Source organism: Oncorhynchus gorbuscha, linkage group LG20 (genome assembly GCF_021184085.1).
Source record: "Oncorhynchus gorbuscha isolate QuinsamMale2020 ecotype Even-year linkage group LG20, OgorEven_v1.0, whole genome shotgun sequence".
Classification (NCBI taxonomy): domain Eukaryota; kingdom Metazoa; phylum Chordata; class Actinopteri; order Salmoniformes; family Salmonidae; genus Oncorhynchus; species Oncorhynchus gorbuscha.
Genome location: NC_060192.1, coordinates 32,103,994 through 32,113,507, shown reverse-complemented (window position 1 = coordinate 32,113,507; position 9,514 = coordinate 32,103,994).

The window sequence follows — 9,514 nt, the reverse complement described above, 5'->3', positions numbered from 1 at the left end:
AGGCCAGGAGGGGCAGAGCCATATAGTTAATAAAGCCGCATACAAACATGGTCTCTTTTTTGCTTTCTTGAGTGAAGCAGCTTCAAAATACAGGAGTTTCAGCCTAGTTCAGTGCTTTATGTGGTAACGGATCAGCCAACGGAAAAAAACAGAGTGTTGGGGTTGGTAATCTTCTCTAGTTGCGCCGTGATTGTCTCAGTGTTCTGTCACTCATGGGGACACTACATCACTGCAAAATCTACAGGGAGAGCTAGAAAGTTCAAACCCCTTGGGTGCTGCCATATACAGTATTTACATTAGAAGTGCCCATCCAAGAAGGCTCAAGATCATTGGCTACAGATAAAATGACATCAAATCACGTTATATCTTCCGGAGCTTTGATTGGACTGATCATGTCAACATACTTTCAAAATCTTAGCTAGCGAGCTAGACAAGCAGTCATCATCATGAATTATGTCGACAATCTACTGACAGATCCTGACACATCCTCAGAGCATGTGCATACCAGTTGGCTGGAGTGTTTCAATACATATTAAAACTCTACCTATCCCAGTCTGTTGTACCCACTTGCTTCAAGATGTCCACCATTGTTCCTGTACCCAAGAAAGTGAAGGTAACTGAACTAAATGACTATCACCCATAGCACCCACTTCTGTCATCATGAAGTGCTTTGAGAGGCTAGTAAAGGACCATATCACCTCCATCTTACCCGGTACCCTAGACCCACTACAATTCACATATCGCCCCAACAGATCCACTGACGACGTAATCGCAATTACACTGTACACTGCCCTTTCCCACCTAGACAAGAGAAATACCTATGTAAGAGTGTTGTTCATCGACTACAGCTTAGCATTCAACACCATAGTGCCCTCCAAGCTCACCACTAAGCTCAGGGCCCTAGGTCTGAACCCCTCCCTGTGCATCTTGGTCCTAGACTTCCTGATAGGCCGACCGCAAGTGAAGGCAGGCAACAACACCTCCCCCACCCTGATCCTAGACACTGGCTGCCACAGGGGTGTGTGCTTAGTCCTCTCCTGTACTCCCTATTCACTCATTACTGCATGGCCATACATCTTCAATGCAATCACTTTATATGTATATACTGTATTCTAGCTGTCATGACGTTGGCCTGGTGGGTAGGTTTATGACAGTCATAAATACCTCTTCCCCCCTTTTTCCTCTCTCTACCTTACTGAGGTTACATTTGCAAAACCCTTGGTTGACATAGAGACTCTGGAAACATCAGTAGGTGGGGAGAAATGAACTATATTCTGGTAATCCGAACAATTGAACATATGCGGTGGTACTTAATGAATATGATGTCAGTTCAGTTGTCATCTGAGACATTCTCATCAATGATAAGATGACAAACTCTACAGTGGAAAGTCTACACATCAGAGTTATCGGATTCACATGGAATTGTTGTTCCATTTAAATGTTTGAATATGAAATTACACAAATAATAGGGGATAAAATGTGATTTTAGCTTCTAAAATGTGAGATGTGGGTTTTCATAAGATAGGGCTGCTCACTCAGTGGCCCGCCCACGTGAAGAGACAGAGGTTGTAAACTATGAAACCCACCCCTTTTCTCCCTTCCTATATAAAGCCTTGACGACAATAGAACTATCTGTTCCGGGGATGTAGGACGATGGTCCTATGTCAGAATGGTTCAGATAACTACAGAACGAAGCCAACATCAGCGTGAACCTTGGTTGTGAATGGTATGAACTTTGAACTCTTATTCACTACAGAAGTGATACCTCCTAGCCATTGAGTTAGCAACCGCAGCTGCAAACTCAGGTTAGGAAGGATCAGACAGAGTATCCCGTCTACCACACAACGACGTGACTACGACGTATCCAATTGACCAACAGACATTCTTCAAAGGACTCGGTTGGACAACACGGCCTTCCATCTACCACCAACCTACCAAAGTGCAGCTCAGAGTAAATATTTATTGCATTTTCCTTTTCCAAATGGGCGGTAATTTAGAATGCATAAGATACTGTATTTACGATAGCCCAGCTTCTTCCCTTTGTTCCTCAGTCTTCCCTCTCTTTCACTCAAACCCAGACCCTTTTCTTTTGTGTAACAAGCTGTCATATCTGTTCCGCCCGCTAGGGACGTTTTCCTTTATGACGTAATTTGTAATCAAGTTATGATTAATTGTGTGTATGTGTAATTCTGTGTGATTAGTTAGGTATTTAGTAAATACATAGTTAAACCCAATTTTGTATTGCTGATTCAATTTGTTAGCCAGGGTTCGTGCAGATAAAATAATTTACAACTTTCAGATGAGACTGAATTAAGATGACGATTGATATTGACTGCTATTGATGTAAAATATTACTAGGTCTTTAAGAGTTTATTCGGAAGATAACAGCTCTATAAATATTATTTTGGGGTGCCCGACTCTCTAGTTAATTACATTTACATGATTAGCTCAATCAGGTAATATTAATTACAGAGAAATTATTTTACAGAATAGCATGTCATATCAATTAATCCGGCATAGCCAAAGACACGACATAGCCATGGCTCATCCTATATACGGATGTGCACACCGTTTCTATTCATATACTGTCTTTACAGACCATTATATTGTCATTCAATGATCATATATACACTACCAGTCCAAAGTTTGGACACACCTACCTATTCAAGGGTTATTCCTTTCTTTTTTATATTGTAGAATAATAGTGAAGAAATCAAACTATGAAATAACACATATGGAATCATGTAGTAACCAAAAAGTGTTTGAAAATATATTTTAGATTCTTCAAAGTAGCTACCCTTTAGGGCTTTGATGACAGCTTTGCACACTCTTGGCATTCACACAACCAGCTTCAGGAGGTAGTCACCTGGAATGTGAAAATCTACAGGTGTGCCTTGTTAAAAGTGCATTTGTGGAATTTCTTTCCATCTTAATGCATTAGAGCCAATCAGTTGTGTTGTGACCAGGTATGGGTTGTAAACAGAAGATAACCCTAGAGGTACAAGACCAAGTCCATATTATGGAAAGAACAGCCGAACTAAGCAAGGAAAAATGACAGTCCATCATTTTTAAGACATGAAGGTCAGTCAATACAGAACATTTAAAAAACTTTGAAAGTTTCCTCAAGTGCAGTCACAAAAACCATCAAGCTCTATGTTGAAAATGGCTCTCATGACGACCGCCACAGGAAAGGAAGACCCAGGGTTACCTCTGCTGCAGAGGATACATTTATTAGAGTTAACTGCACCCCAGATTGCAGCCCAGATAAATACTTCAGTGAGTTCAAGTAACAGACACATCTCAACATCAACTGTTCAGAGGAGACTGTGTGAATCAGGCCTTCATGGTCGAATTGCTACTAAAGGACACCAATAAGAAGAAGAGATTGGCTTGGGCCAAGAAACACAAGCAAAGGACATTAGACCGGTGGAAATCTGTCCTTTGGTCTGATGAGTCCAAATTTTAGATTTTTGGTTCCAACCACCACCTCTTTGTGAGACCCAGAGGAGGTGAATGGATGTTCTCTGCATGTGTGGTTCCCACCGTGAAGCATGGAGGTGGTGGTGTTATGGTCTTTTGCTGGTGATACTGTCAGTGATTTATTTAGAATTCAAGGCACATTTAACAAGCATGGCTACCACAGCATTCTGCAGCGATACACCATCCCATCTGGTTTGTGCTTAGTGGGACTATCATCTGTTTTTCAACAGGACAATGACCCAAAACACCTCCAGGCTGCGTAATGGCTATTTATTTGACCAAGAAGGAGAGGGATTGAGTGATGCATCAGATGACCTGGCCTCCACAATCACCTGACCTCAACCCAATTGAGATGGTTTGGGATGAGTTGGACTGCAGAGTGAAGGAAAAGCAACCAACAAGTGCTCAGCATATGTGTAAACTCCAAGACTGTTGGAAAAGCATTGCTCATGAAGCTGGTTGAGAGAATGGCAAGTGTGAAAAAGCTGTCAAGGCAAAGGGTGGATACTTTGAAGGAACTCAAATATAAAATATATTTTGATTTGTTTTAACACTCATTTGGTTACTACATGATTCCACATGTGTTATTTCATAGTTTTGATGTAGAAAATAGTCAAATAAAGAAAAACCCTTGAGTGAGTAGGTGTGTCCAAACTTTTGACTGGTACTATATATATATATATATATATATATATATATATATATATATATATTCCGGCCTCTGACATTGCTTGTTCTGATATTTCTTAATTAGATTTTTTTCTGGATTATGTGTGTATTGTTTTTTACTGCTAGGTATTACTGCACTGTTGGAGGTAGAAACACAAGCATTTCGCTGCACCTGCAAATCTGTGCACGCAACCAATAAACTTTGATTTGATTTGTCTGCGTTGGCCTTCTTGACCCAGACCAACCGTGGACCATAATCTCCCAATAATCTGAAGCAATGTAATTTGAGGAAAAGCTGAACAGTGACATTACTAACATAGGGAGAGTGCTTTCTGGGGAAAAGATAAATGTGCAATCCACTAACTTTGGCTCATGGTGTTTCAAGGTGAATGAACCTCAGTACAGGCCAGAGAGGCAGATTAGGTGTCAGTGCTCCCACGGACAGCTCTTGTAGAGCACTGTGCAACAATAACATTTGTATCAAACCATGCCACTATTGGCCTTGAGATGCAAGCTTGATTTTCTACTTTATAGATTTACAAAAGTTGTTTTCTAAATGTTTTATAATAAAACCATTTTATCTCCTGGGAATGTTAGAAAAAAATCTAATTTTAGCAAAGCACTCCTTCACCAGCCATGTACAGCTCCACCAGAGGCAATCAGTGCTTCTGTGGGCCAACGGCGTGCTCCAGCGAGAACAGTTTGCTGAGCGGAATCTGTCCTTATCAAGACTAATGGCAGTGTTGATGAACTACACAGAGCTGGAGTCAAACTGTTGCTCTGTGCTGAAGGGATTAATGCTAGCAGCTCTAAACTCACTCTCTGAGCCTCTCCTCATACCAATCTGGCAAGTAGATCAAAGTGGCAGTTTCCCAGCTCGAGTACTGACAATACTAACTGTTCTGGTGACAGAATGACATGCCAGAGACAAGGCAAGAGAGAGTGTTGAGAGCGTGCCAATTGTGAGGACCTGCTAATGGATTGATTTCACAGAGTTTACAGCAGCCATTAGTAACATCTGCTGTGAATGTTCCCCTGCGTATAGGAAATAACCCCCTCTCTCCTAGCATGGAGAAGGGTCTGGGTCTAGAGCTGATATCAAGTTCATACTCGCATGCCCCTCCCAAGAAATGTAGATGTCTCTTTACATTTCTTGGCCCCTCCTCCCAGCTTGCCTCCTAACCCCACGGCAACAGATGCTGCCCAGACAGAAGACCATGCCGATGCAGCAGCTACAATCAGTAGTCTCTCTAGCCAGACTCAGGGAGATACAGCGGCCATCTGTGAGAAGAAACAACAGTCAATAGAGTTTAATCTGGGATCCAGTTGAGTTTCACATTCACAAGACAGAACCTCGATCTATGTATTCAACCGTGTCCAGAGAAAACGGTCTTTGATCTTTTCCCTAACATGCTGAATTATTGGAAATCAAACCATTCATAAACCACCTCAAATCAGATTGAGCTTTCTAACCGATGGTACATAGACACCATCTGCTGGCTGACTGTCACAGTCACGATTTTCTGATTGGCGAAATCCCCTCTGTGGGACCAAATCCCCTCTGTGGGACCTAATAGGAGAAACATTTCCCTGCTTATTTATCCAGACTGTTGCACTGCATGTTCCTGAAGGGAATGTTGTTAAATATCAGTTGAGATGTACCTTGAAATAGTCACCCAATGTCACGCCTGTCCCCATAGGGATCTGCAACTAGAACAAGACATAACTCACATTACCAGTCACAGATTCACTCCGGTGTACAACAACACACAAGTGTTGTAGTCAAGTCACTGAACTCAAGTCCAAGTCCCTAGCATTCAAGTCACTGAACTCAAGTCCAAGTCCCTAGCATTCAAGTCACTGAACTCAAGTCCAAGTCCCTAGCATTCAAGTCACTCAAGTCCAAGTGTTTGGAGTCACGAGTCCCTTGGTAGCGCTAAAAGCTGCAGTCCAACGATCTTTGAAGCTACAGTATATGTCAATATGTATACAGCTAAGCAACGTTAGACTGCTAATACAGCAGCTATCCAAACATCTGCTGTTGTAGCTAGCATGTTGAATTATGCAAGGGAGGGAGATTTTCTGACAGTCATACCAGTCAAGTCACGAGTCATGAAAATCGTGACTTGAGTCCAAGTCCTGGACTCAAGTACTACAACACACAAATACAATACACACGGATTTAAAAACAGATAGAGTTTATTTTCAACCAGAAGTAGGAAAAATACGGAGGTGTAAATGAAGCAAACTGACCCAGTTATAAACAACTAGTGATAGAAACTGACCCAGTTACAAACAACTAGTGAAGCGAACCAAGAAGACTGGAGGATGACATGGTAATCAAGGTGTTTTTCACTTTACATAATATGTATTTAATTGTTTAATTAAAAACAGCTGCCATTATGTTGTGTGTGTGTGTGTGTGTGTGTGTGTGTGTGTGTGTGTGTGTGTGTGTGTGTGTGTGTGTGTGTGTGTGTGTGTGTGTGTGTGTGTGTGTGTGTGTGTGTGTGTGTGTGTGTGTGTGTGTGTGTGTGTGTGTGTATATATATACACATACATACATACATACATACATACATGCATACATACATGCATACATACATACATACATACATACATACATACATACATACATACATACATACATACATACATACATACATACATACATACATACATACATACATACATACATACATACATACATACATACATACATACATACATACATACATACATACATACATATATATATATATTTTTTTTTAAACATTGTGCAAGTTTGTTGCTGGTATTCCATAAAAATGGTCAACAAGAGTTGATCCAGTGCATTACCCCTATACAGTTCTTCATTTCAGCTGGCCACAAGAATAACCACTGCATTTCTTCCTCTACTTTCAGAAAGAAAAGGGAAATGGATTGGGAAATAGCATGGAAAAGACCACAAAACGGAAAAGTTGTCATTTCTGCCAAATACTTCTGCAAAAGCATTACAAACTGGAAACTCTCACAAAAAGTTGAGTTTAAAGCCTTATTATTTTTTATTATTGGCAAGTTCTGGTCAATTATTCATAAGGACGGGTGAGACACGCCACAAATCTGTCAGTCACATCAAATTCATATTTTGCCAATGACGGTGGTGGCCAAACATGCACCGGTTAACAAACGTAAGAGAAATGGCTAGAGATGAAGTCAAGACACCTGAAGTAGTGCCAGGGAGTAGCTCAATGTTGTCAACTAGGCTGTGCTAACAGTAGCACCTGCTCAACATCTCCAGTCCCTCTAGAGCAGGGCTCTCCAATTCTGTTCCTGGAGAGCTACCGTCCTGAAGGTTATCTAGCACGCCTAGCACGCCTGACTAATTAGATGGTCCATAAGCTGAATCAGGTTAGTCACAACTGGGGTTGGAGTGGAAATCTACAGGAGGGTAGCTCTCCAGGAACAGGGTTGGAGTGAAAATCTACAGGAGGGTAGCTCTCCGGGAACAGGGTTGGAGTGAAAATCTACAGGAGGGTAGCTCTCCAGGAAAAGGGTTGGAGTGGAAACCTACAGGAAGGTAGCTGGCTCTCCAGTAACAGGGTTGGAGTGAAAATCTACAGGAGGGTAGCTCTCCAGGAAAAGGGTTGGAGTGGAAACCTACAGGAAGGTAGCTGGCTCTCCAGTAACAGGGTTGGAGTGGAAACCTACAGGAAGGTAGCTGGCTCTCCAGTAACAGGGTTAGAGTGAAAATCTACAGGAGGGTAGCTCTCCAGGAACAGGGTTGGAGAACCCTGCTCTAGGGTCTGCCAGGGAAACAGTGTAAGGGACAAATTGTCTGATAAATGTTGCCTAAAATCAGTGGAACCTCAAAATGCTGCACATCTCCAACAAATAGACTTTTTACGCCAGCCATCTCTTCAGCTACTAGCAGACATCCCCTACCCAGTACCAGATAAGATTTTACAAAGCTAAAAGTTGGAGAATCTCATTTCGTGACGATGACAAATCTTTATTTATCGATGATTATTTTCTCTAGATATTTGCCAATTGTTTTGTTCTTTATAAAAATACGGTTTAAATCCTCCATAAAAATCTAGAATTTGGTGTGCCAACATTTTTAACAAAACAACATTTGGTTTAAGAATGACACAAAAGTAAAACAATGAGCAAAGAAACCAATCATACTACACCTATGTAACACACACTTACGTCATGTCAAAGAAACCAATCATACTACACCTATGTAACACACACTTACGTCATGTCAAAGAAACCAATCATACTACACCTATGTACACACTTACGTCATGTCAAAGAAACCAATCATACTACACCTATGTAACACACACTTACGTCATGTCAAAGAAACCAATCATACTCCACCTATGTAACACACACTTACTTCATGCCAAAGAAACCAATCATACTCCACCTATGTAACACACACTTACTTCATGTCAAAGAAACCAATCATACTACACCTATTTAACACACACTTACTTCATGTCAAAGAAACCAATCATACTCCACCTATGTAACACACACTTACTTCATGTCAAAGAAACCAATCATACTCCACCTATGTAACACACACTTACTTCATGTCAAAGAAACCAATCATACTCCACCTATGTAACACACACTTACTTCATGACAAAGAAACCAATCATACTCCACCTATGTAACACACACTTACTTCATGCCAAAGAAACCAATCATACTCCACCTATGTAACACACACTTACTTCATGCCAAAGAAACCAATCATACTCCACCTATGTAACACACACTTACTTCATGTCAAAGAAACCAATCATACTACACCTATTTAACACACACTTACTTCATGTCAAAGAAACCAATCATACTCCACCTATGTAACACACACTTACTTCATGTCAAAGAAACCAATCATACTCCACCTATGTAACACACACTTACTTCATGTCAAAGAAACCAATCATACTCCACCTACGTAACACACACTTACTTCATGTCAAAGAAAGGAAACGTGATGGATTATGACAATTTCAAACACAAAACAATCTTAGTGACAACACCATTAGCAATCCAATATAATTAAACAGATACATTGCTTTGGTTAAAAATAAATAAATAAAATAAATCTGTTTTTCAAGGGACAACAGAAAAGGACCAAGACCGTACCCTCTCCATCAGTTCTCCTGCTTGGTAAAATTCATTAAAAAAATATGCTTTTGCAAAAAGGCAAAAGCGTCATTTAAAAAAGCCATACGAGTAGCTACGCTAGTGATCAAGAATAAAGTGCTCATCAATCCTTCAAATAAAATAAACTTCAGGAGAGCAGAACAAAACAAACAAGAAAATTTGCCTTGTGAGAAAATATCCATAAACAGATCATATGTTA